Source organism: Raphanus sativus, unplaced genomic scaffold (assembly GCF_000801105.2).
Source record: "Raphanus sativus cultivar WK10039 unplaced genomic scaffold, ASM80110v3 Scaffold0514, whole genome shotgun sequence".
Lineage (NCBI taxonomy): Eukaryota > Viridiplantae > Streptophyta > Magnoliopsida > Brassicales > Brassicaceae > Raphanus > Raphanus sativus.
The window spans coordinates 25,153-36,987 of NW_026615832.1; the positions used below are offsets into that span (position 1 = coordinate 25,153).

General features: G+C 30.6%; 1 long non-coding RNA gene across 2 annotated transcripts; it reads left to right on the plus strand.

The window, feature by feature from the left end:
• The first annotated feature begins 9,611 nt into the window (after positions 1 to 9,611).
• Positions 9,612 to 11,612, plus strand: LOC130502339 (uncharacterized). 2 transcript variants are annotated; one of them, XR_008940224.1, is made up of 6 exons: positions 9,612 to 9,892; positions 9,989 to 10,100; positions 10,194 to 10,438; positions 10,758 to 10,806; positions 11,180 to 11,282; positions 11,352 to 11,612. It is a non-coding gene; the product is annotated as an uncharacterized LOC130502339 (long non-coding RNA). The 2 variants fall into 2 exon arrangements; XR_008940223.1 differs by having other exon boundaries at positions 9,989 to 10,438.
• The last annotated feature ends 223 nt before the right edge of the window (positions 11,613 to 11,835 follow it).

The window sequence follows — 11,835 nt, forward strand, 5'->3', positions numbered from 1 at the left end:
ACCCTAAAGAAATATAATTTAAAGTTTCGAAATAGAAAACATTAATTAAATAACTAGATTTTCATCCGCTCAACTGCGCAAGTGTTTTTTCAAATTGATTTGATGAAATTGTAAATTATGTTGGTTGTGTATTTTGGTTTTGCATCGTGAAAACAATCAAATTGATTTGTTAGATAAGTAAATTACAATTTGATAATTCTATATAAAACATAATTTTTAAGTGTTTTGTTTGTAAAACATATTCACTTTTGTAGAACATATGTACTCTGTTTTAATATATGATGTTTTAGAGAACTTTACATTTTAAATTAGATGACATTTTCAATTTTTAATACAATTTTTTTCTTTTTATTTTTATATTCTTCAGTTACTATTTTATTTGTTGATTATGATTTGGTGAATAGTTAATGATGTTTTTGGTTAGTTAAAACATAAATTAATTTTTTTCTTTAATTTGAGTGAACAAATCTAAATTTTAAAATAAGAAAAATGGAAATAGTGTCATTTAGTTTTTGTCAAAAAAGTGTCATTTAGTTGATTATATATATTAGTACATCTATATTTGTAAATACATTTGCTTCACAGACAATAATATGCTAAACATTTGATAAAAATTGTTAATAGTAAAGAACAATCACATGTTGTGATACCCTTTGATATCATCAAAATAATAACATTAATCATATGTCATGGTTGCATAACATAATACTAAAAATAATAGAATATATATATAATATATATATATATATATATATATATATATAATTCATATAATTATGATTGCATAACATATGAATTTTTTTTGTTAATAATGTGACCTACAAAATAATTATATATGTTGTTAATAATTATTAGATTAATAGGTTAAAAATTATAAATCAGTTTGTATATTTAACTATATATATTTTTTAATTATATTTAATTTATTACTCTTGAATACATATTTTTCAGTGTAGCATATATTAACAGCAAGCAAATTTGAGAATCTCCTTAAATATATTATATTGTTGATTTTATTAAGACAATTAATAAGATATACTTATGATTATATTTGCTATAAGCCTAAATGCTACGACAATTAAATCTGATGATTTTCTAAGAGATGGTCCAAAATAAAATATCACACATGAAAAAAAGTCGTGACTTCTGTTTTTAATATACAAGATTAGATCGCGACCCGCACAATCGTGCGGATTTCATTTTCTATACTAAATCATTTTAGTTAATAAAACAAAATTTATCAATAAATTAATATAGGTTAGTATTATGTATTATCTAACTCTATTATACATGTGTTTATGTGATTTATGATATTATTATTATAAAAAATTCAAATTTTGTACTCTTGTAACAAATTTGTTTTGAAAACATAATTACGTAACAGTACTATTTTACATATTTTTTATTTCTAAATTTGTAATATATATAAAATTTAAATCAAATTGGGACCTACTATTAAAAACTAAATCAAATTGGTAACAGATAATTTTTTGGGATACTGCTAAAACATCAAATTTTTAACACACTATCATATATTATACCTGTGAAATATTATGATATAATTAGTTATTCTATAATTCAGATTTAGTGTATATAATTTCTTTTATAAACGCAGTACAGATTACTTCAACCCATTTGGTATAGTGTTCGTCGTTAGTCTAAGAGATTAGTCAAAATTTTGTTTATATTGCATGTTCAGAATAATAATAATAGGATAATGTATTGGTCAACGGACTGGTTTGATAATGGTTTACATCATGGCTATTTATAAATTATTTTACATTTAATAAGGATTAAAAATCGGTTATGTTTACCATTCCGGCTTTGTAGGAGTTGATGTTTATACTCCCTCCGTCCCATTTTAAGCGGTGTTTAAGGTTTTTGCACATATATTAAGAAAATACAAACTTTTATATAATTTATCTTGGTAACATAAAAATATCATTAAATAAAATTAGTTCAACCAATAAGAAAAAAACTTAGCATTTTATAATTGGTCAAAAAGTTCAAAGGATATTAAATTCTACCTACAATAGTGAGAACATCACATAAAATGAGACAAAAACAAAAACCTAAAACACCACTTAAAGTGGGACAGAGGAAGTATTAGTTATGATATATTATTAATTCATGTTATTAGTAATAAATGAATAACTGATTTTTAGTGAGGATCTATTTTTTTTAAAAAAAAATCACACATGAATCAAGGTTGTGGTTTATGTTTTAATATATAAGATTAGAAAATATTATATCTATTTTTAGTAAGATATTTTAAAAAACTTTTTGTATCAAATTAGAATGGATGGTGTTTTGATTTTAATGTAAAATTTATTAGTTTTCTTGTGTTTTGATTTTAATGTTAAATTTATTAGTTATTTATAATATATGATTCATATTACACAGGTTGTATTGTAGATATCCTGAAACATCAGAAATATAGGTAAGTAGTAAATTTTGATTCGCGTGTCCGTATATATTGTTATTTTTATTTTATAAACTATTTATATTTTAAATATATAAATTATTTGAATGTTTTAGGTTCCTACGAATATATCCGGATTCGGAAAGATCTGATTCAATCAATTTTAAAACTCGAAAAACATGATGTTTAATAAACCAATTAATTCAAATGGGTATTAAATGTCTATGTCTAACTGATTTTGTAAAAAAAAAGTATTAATCGATTTAAATTTCGATCACGAATGGAGCAATTTCATTCAAACTTGTGAAATTATTATAGTTACATTTAAAATAAATAACATCAAATTATGATAATAAGTACAATTAATGAAATAGCTTGCAAAGGTGAAAAGGAAAAATATAATAAAACACCTTAATATATAAGTTATGTTTCGTATTTGTAATAAATGCTCTCAAATTAGTTAAAAACGATAATAAAAATATAGTTACAATTAGTTACAAATAACTAAAAATATGTAAGAAATAATTTTAAATAGGCAAATATTACTTTTTACTTCAGTTTTAATAGAAATAATTAATAAAATAGTTAGAAAACGTGAAAAGGGAAAATATGAAGAAAAAAAAGAAATTCATGTTTCATACTTTGTAATAAATGCTGTCAATTAATTAGAAAATGATAATAAATGAAGTGATTAAAATTAGTTAAAATTTTATAAAGAACTATTTAAAAACAAGTAACTACTATTATTTTGTATTTAAGTTTTAGAAAGAAGAGATGTTGAATATTGGATCTTATATATTCACATGTTCATGTAAGTTGCCACGTAGGCTCATGTACTATCTATCTCCAAGCGTATTCTTTAATGCAACTCAACAAACAATGTTGTCTTCTTATTCATTCTTTCTAAAAAGTCTTTGTTGTTTGTTATTCTTAAAACTATAAAAGCTTTTGTTTTTAAAATCGTTTTACACGGATAAATAATGCAAAATGATAACATTTTAAGAAATGGTAATGTCATGTACAGTTTGCGAAAGGAGAAGATAGAGAACAAATGGCAGTGAGAAAATACAATAATGGACAATTGGCTTGTCGTTGGCTGTGCACCCAAAAAAAAAGACTTGTCGTTGGCCTGTCTAAAAGGCCATCTCGAAAACATATCAAAACATCAAATTTGATATATTTTACTTTTTAACAAAATAATAAAATTGTTATCATTTTTTAACTTAATTAAATGGTTATCATCCAACTAAATTTAGTATATGATGTAAATAATGTTGCACTATTATTAATGTAAAACTATTTATCACACCAAATCTTTAAAATATTTACTATACTTCACTTAGTAATATAGTTCAATTATTTTTTTTATAACATCAAATTTTATTAATGGATGGAATGTATATGATCCTTGTGTAGCAAGGCATGTAGATAGTTCGGTACATAGAAATTGAATTTAAAATCAGAATCCACTGGAAGCTTTTTTGCTAGACAATCTTTTACAAAGTTCAAATTTGTAGCTAAACACTCAATTATTATTATTATTATTAATTAGTTCAAATTTGTAGCTAAACAAAAATATTTGGTATTATTTTATTTTAAAATTATTTTTTTACATAATATGTGGTCTGAGTATACTAATTGTGAAAATTGGTTTAATTCAATATGTTTTTGAGAATTTGTATAATATAATTTGTAAGACGTGAGAATGCGTATGTATTTAAATAAAGACCTTAAATCAACTGTTTTCTCTCATCAAAAGTAAGAAAAAACGATTTCAACTCCAAACTCATGATGCTATTTTAGAAAACAATTACCTCTTATTCATCTTTTTTTTTTTTTGAAACATTACCTCTTATTCATCTAGTCCACGTTTTTAATGCATATATGTAAATATAAGAAAGTGACCAAATGTGTGAAATAGGTATGCCGGCAAAAGCAGGACTATGACTTTACTTTTCAGCTCTATTAACCTTTGCTTATATTTTCCCCCAACCAACTAAGATATACATACCTTTGTTTACTTTTGTCGCCATTGGCTAGAGAGTCAGTGTGAACTTAATGATTCGGGGAGGCAAACTCATTACTAAAGGCATCATTATCAGTGGATTTTTATAGCTGAGTTTTTTGGACATAGATTACTAGTACTCCTTCTATTTTTAGATGACGTTTTTAGAGATCTATTTTTATTTCACATTACATGACGTTTTCAATTTTCACTATAAACTTTATAATTTTATGATATGTGATTGTTTATATTCAGTTGATTTTTTCTATTGGTTGAATAATTGTTAGTTATGTAGTTTTAAATTTTTTGTTTTACTTTTATTTAATTAGTATATATATTTTTCTAGTTTTATTAATTAATGAACTAAATTTAAATGTAAAAATTAATATATTTAATAAATGTAAATGATACATAATGAAACAAAATGTAAAAGCTAAAATGATATTTAATATGAAACAGAATCAATATAAAAAAGAAACAAAAGTGTTTTATATAGACATAAATTTAAAACTGAAGCGTATTCTCTCTTATACTGAAGACATGCATTCTTTTTGTGAGAAACAACAAACACAAATTAACTTTGAAGAAAGCAAAAATAATTAAGAAAGCAAAATGTGTTGAGGCAAATGTCTGTTTAAAATTTGTCAACTGATTATGTCAATGAATAAATTTATAAATTTTTGGATTCAAATTTTTATTAGCTTCAAAATTCTGATTTTTTACCTTTAGAAAAATATCATTATGCTTATAAAATTATTTTTAATCATAAAAGGTACTGTACCACGGAACTGAAGGCTTCCGCATCTCATAGATGCCAATTTTGACTATAAATCTATCATTTATGTGACTACAAATGTAATATTAGTCATCGATAGGAATATGTGTTGTTGTAAGATGCCTGATCATTTATTAATTGGCATAAGCAAAAAATATACTGTTTTATAAAGATATACTCCTTCTGTTTAGAAAAATTCATATTTGAAAAAAAAATTGTTCATTTTCAATGTATTAATTAATAATTTATTGTAAATTTCAAAAATATAATTGTGGTTATTGAAAATTGGATAAAAGTTATGGAGAATAGTTAGTTACAAAAATAATGCATTGATAATTATTATTTTTTACTATCTAAAACAAATATATTTTTGAAATATAGGGAGGGAGTATGTTTTAAAAAAAATAAAATTTCAAAAAAAATATATTTTTATTTTTTTCATTGATTTATCAACTAATAATGATTAGTTGTAAACTTCAAAAAAAATGTTATTTTGATAATCACAAAATTATACATTAAATACTAAATCTTAATATATATTTTATTAATATATGTGAAAAAAATAAAACATGTCCTCCCTCCGTTTAAATATAGTTGTTTTAGAGTATAATTTTCGTTTCAAAATAAATGTCGTTTTAATTTTTTTCAAAATTTATTAATAATATTTTATAATTTATTTTTATAGTTAAGATATGATTAGGTCTGTATGTAATGATGTTTTTATTTTAGAAATATATATAAAAAAAATTCTTAATATGTGTGAATAGAAAACAACAACTTAAATAAAACGGATATAATATCATTTTGAAACGACTATTGATGAATAGAAAAAAAAGTGGAAATCTTGAACGAAAAATGTCATTGTCTAGGTCAAATAATTAATTGGATAATTATATATATAAGAAAACAGAGCCATTGTATGTTCAGGAACAGAAGACAACGTGTTTCGTCGTTAAAACGTGTGCACGTACAACATCCCATCTTTCTTTTCTTGTCCAAAGCCATCGCTCTTTTTCTCATTTTCATCTAATTATTATGAAAATTTGGTTTAATTTCCGCCTGACAGAGTAATAGTATCTTTGAAAAATATGCTTTGTTAGATATTAAATCATACATGTAAATAGTTTGTGAAGTTGAAGAGACGTTTTACCAAAAAAAAAAAAGTTGAAGAGACGTGTATATATTCATGAACTAATCGTGATCTGTAAGTGTGCTTTTTTTTGAACTGAGGCTTCTGTGATTTTTCGTAGTGGTTGTATCTTTAACTGTGCTTTGTATTGATAGATTAGCCACGATGTTTTTTTTTTTTTAATTATATTATAAATCCACCCGATTAAACGGGAAATAGTTACGGTTACAAGCCCGATTCGAACAAAAGTATCCAAGTCTACGTATTACAACAACCAGCTTCGCCCACCCACTAAACCCGGCACAATCCGCCAATCTGCTTTTAGTAAACAATAGATATCGATTCCTGTTCTCAGCCATAAACGATGATCACGGGAAAGTGAGGTTCTCCTCGTTACCTTGGATGCCGGGAGTTCCCGTGTCGTCTCCGGAGTAGCTAGGTTTCGATGATCTCCTCAAAACTTGTAACTTTCACCTCCATAACGTTCAGACGTAATCGAAGATGGGAGATAGAAGCACATACCCAATAAAAACGCTCCATCACCCGCTATACAATCTCCAAGAACGCCAACCGATCAATAGCATAGAGACGCTGAGAACTCCACACCAAGAGCGGTATGCAAGAAGACGGGAACAGATAGACAGCTGCTCGAGAACCTGAAAAACGCTTGAAGACCTGCAAGATAAGCATTAAAGTGCCAACACTGCCGTGACCAGCCAAGTGGAGGCCACAACACTGGGAAGGTTGACACACCGGAAGGAGCCACCAACGATACACAAAGACCCGCAGATCACACGAAACCTTCCTGATCATCACCATCCGTCGCTTTAGGGAACCTAAAACGATTAGCCTACCGCTGTCGAGATTGCGCCCGGTGACGACAGAGCAATCAAACAAAGAAACACCACAAGCAAAGACCACTAAACCCAGTCGACAAAGATTCAGAGGGCAAACAGGAGCACGAGCGAGGAAGAGAGAGGCTAGAAGGGAGGGAGGTCACAATGACGCCTCGGAACAGCCATGGACGACCGGAACCGACACCGCGACAAAGGAACAACCACGAGCCACCACCGCGAACAGAGGCACACACCACCGTCCTTGGCTAAGCGCATTAACGAGCTAGAGAGAGCTCCGAAACTCCCCAGATGAAGAACAAGACAAGTCCCACCCTTACCAAGACACCAAGGATAGAGCAAAGAACCGCTGTCTCCACCGCAACGCCGCAAATCGAAGAAACTCAGATCGCGAAGACCAAAGCCAGATCTGAAACAGAGGCCCGCCTCACGCCTCCACGCGCCGTCAAACCCTAGAGGCAGTTTAAGGGACTGCCTCTAAAACCCTAAACGCCGACTCCTCCGACAGCACAGCCCGAGCCAACCACGCCGTGACTCCATGGGTAAGGGACTCGCACCAGAACGTATCTTCTCTGCAGCGAAGTCGCCTCCGGGAAAGCCTCAAACACAGAACCACAAGCAAGGCGAGAGGAAGGGCGGAGCAGTGAAGAAGCAAAAGGAAAACGGAGAAGGGGAAGAAAGGAAGCCTCCGGCGTTGGAGCTAACGTGCACCAGACCGGATCTGGCCTCCCAACGCCGGAGCAGAACACGATCTGAAAATTCGGGTCGGGTCTTAGAGATGGAAGAGAGAGATGAGAGAGAAACTGCTTTTTTCAGCCTGCAGTCTAGAAGCTAATTTGATTAGCCACGATGTTATTCTAGGCACACATATTGTGTCGACTATTAAGGAATTTAATGTGTGACTTTTTCTTTAACATTTCACGTAGTATGCATTTTCAACTAATGTCATGTTCGTTAACATGTATCTCCAATCTGCAACAAGTCGCAAACCGCACATTATTTTTTCTTTTCATGAATTGTGAACAATCGCTGAAAATTAACAACTAAAGATATTTTCTTGCGACATGCCACTAGTCGCAGGAACCTATGGGATATGGTTAATATCTACTCGCAAATCATAGGTTACAATCATAGATCACACAATTTGGTCGGAATAGCATGACATATCCATATGCAAACGACCAAGACCTAATATTTCTGTTACAATACATATAATGTATCTCTTCATATCTATGTAACTCGTGACATGGTTATACTATATTCGTATATAACAATTAACAAGCAACTACTTTTATTCTTTTCATTAGCATGGTAGCAACCTCAGCACATTTATCCAAAACCAAATAACCAAACAGAACCGAACCAAAAAAATGAGGCTCAGTTTGTGTTTGGATCGGACCGGTTATACTAGTGGATCTTATATTTTTAGAACGAAAAAGTGAAACCGAATCAGAATCAAAACGGAATCATGAACCAAATGGGTACCAAAATATCTATAATACAGTTTATATATTTATAAATATTAACTATATTTAGTTTTAAAATAATCATATAATTTAGGAATACTATTTATAAGTCAAAATACCCAAAATTGAATTATTATAATACTTTTATCCAAAGTACTTAAAAATTATTTGAATTGTCCGATTTTTATTTCAAAACTCCCAAAATCTGATACTTAGTCCGAAAACCTGATATTTTAAAAGGTTTTAACCCCAATTAACCGAGAAACTGAAGAATCGTAAGAAAACTGAATGAGCACGACAAGCAACAAAAACACAATTACTAAAACAAAAAAACTGTTTCACATCACTTGGCCAATAAGAAAATAAGTAATGGTTACAATTATTTCTACTAAGAGTCTAAAAAAATATCAGTATTTAAATGCAATTTAATTATTTCATTAATGATAATTTAATATAAAAATTGAACCTATGTATAAAACACAAGTTGTTAATGGAGTTTTCATGAGTTTTTTTTTTTAAATAGCCATTTAAAATCCTATCTCATACTCTTTTTATTGCTTTTTATTATGAGACATTTTCCTGGGGATATGTAGGCAAAGATCCATTGATCCATGACATTTCGGCTAACGGCAATCCAAAAAATATTCACATCACAAGTGTTTTTCTTGGTAACAATATGAACATTGAACTAAAAACTGCGTATAACTATTAGTTTAGAAAATGCATTTCGGGTTTGATACACTAAATAACACCTGCAAAAAAACAAGAAAAAAATGATAATTGATGGACTATTTGTCATATAATATTAGTTATGTAACTTATGTTGATTGGGAATATGTAGTAGTCCACTTCTTTAACATGTCATCTTTCAGTTTTGGTGGACCACTAATCCATTAAAGATTTAGTTATGAGAAGTATAGAAGCGATTTCTTTCTTAAAAAAACAAACTTTAGAAGCAATTCACGTTTGGCAACATAAGAGCATCCGCATTAACGGATTTAAAAGGGTTCATGGCACGAGTTTTTAGGGCTGTATTGATAAAAGAAAATGAAAAATACGTTTAATTCGGTGAACCGATCCTTAGGCGTGAACCCGAAGGAGGGGAGTTCAAACCACGTGTCATGTTCTCAGTCGCCTGTTCCTTACCCGTCGGAGAAGCTTCTCGGTGAGGAGCCTTTGGAGGAGACTGTTAGCTCTGAGCGGGATAGTATCTCCGTCACCGTTCGTTTTCAACCTTTAAGGTATACAATTAGATCCGATTGCCGTAGACCAGATCTGCTTAATATTGCTTTTGTTTCAATGGCCTCTTCTTAATACTGCTTTTGTTTCAATGGCAGAACATCGCCATGTTGGTTCAAATAATTTCAGTTTGAGAATCTGAATGCTGTAAGAGTGTAAGGAGATCGTTTATGCGAATGTCTGATTATAAGGATATAAATTTAGTCACTTGTACGGTCTCCACCAGCTGTATGATTTGAGGGTTTATGTAAGAAGATTATTGTTCTTTAGTTCTGCTGAATTTTATTGGCTCTGGTTCTATAGGGTTCGTTTGAGCTTCCACGGGGTCAATCTTCTAGAGAAGGAGATGTGGAACTTGGTGAACAAGGAGCAGATCAAGGATTAGATGATTTCTTCAAAAAGGTTATCTAAGCTATTAAAAAAACAAAGTTTTGTTATATTACTTCACCAGCTGCTCTACCTAAGTGTGTTTTCCTTCCGTTTCTTATTAGGTTCAAGAGATTGATAAACAATATGAAAAGCTTAATAAGCTTCTAAAGAAACTTCAGGTATATAAACCAGTACAGTGACTTCTTCTACCTTGGGCTACTGGTGGATTGAGGATCTTTCTGTTCTCAGGACCGATTTGTATCAGAGTGATGAACGCTATGAAGTGCCGTGACGTGCGTCCGGAGAGTATAGGAGCTTCTTTGGTCAGTTACACAGAGAGAGAGCTGACAAAGACAGGACATAATGAACATGAACAAGCCATTGTTGAGACAGTCGTTGCTCTTCTCCCCGTTGAAAAGCTCGTTAAGTTTCCTCTTCGGGTTGCTTAAAAGAGCAGTGATGCTTGACGCTTCGGTTTCGTGCAGGCTTGATCTATAGGCTGCACATGAGGAGTCCAAGGCGGTAACCAAAGCTCCCGCCATGAAGGGTAAGTTTTGTCTCTTTTGCTCATTCATCTTCTTCCAAAACTATTACAAGTCAGTGAAAATAATTTTTGGTATGTTTCTTCTGGGATTTATTGATAGAAACACTAAGTTTCCGATGATGATTAGGTGTTTGCTTGCACTAGCACTCGATATAGTGAACTTTCGCTTAAGCATGTGTTCCTCAGTTAGACAAGCTTTATATTTCTAAATATTTGGTACATTCTTCTTAGAGTACAAATGATAAATCTTAACTTAGGTGAACTGTCAAGCAGCCAAGATTCTTTGTTTTCATGGGCTTGAAACTGTAGTAGGAGAATTAGTGTTAATGGTTTTCCATAGCCCCTTACATATAGTCTGGTGTTTTGTGTTGCTTAGTGTGTAATGAACAGCAATAAAGAAGAAAATGGAAAAGGACGTTGATGAAGTCAGAAGTATTGCTCGTTTCATTAAGGGTAAACTCGAGGAGCTGGACAGAGAGGTGAGTCACTCAAATGTTGTTGATTTTGATCCGTTTCTTTCTTTGTATTAATATTCAAAATGTTTGTAGAACTTGGCAAATAGCTTACAGAAGAACTCAAGAAAATGGATGTGTATTGCAATCATCATCCTTCTCATTGTTGTTGCTGTGATCGTTGTTGGCGTTCTCAAGCCTTGGAAAGACAAGAAGGCTTAGAGGAATACAAGAATCTGTAAACAACAACAAAGAACCATCCTTACATACTGCTTGTATCGAGTTGAGTGTTTGTGAATTGTGTGAAGTATACGACTATATGTAAACAAAGAACCATCTGTAAACAATAACAAAGAACCATCCTTCAGAAAATTTCTAAAAATATTTTATGTTATTTCTATGAACTCCAACTTCAAGTTCATCAATGGAGAAACACAAATTGATAGAGGTTCATCACTATTTATGGTCCCACCATAAAATTATTAAAAATGTCTATGAACCCAAGAGGGGGTTCAGTAATGAAGATGCTCTAAGGCTTCGGAACATGGATTCATGTGAATCTCCTCCAAAACAATGAAAA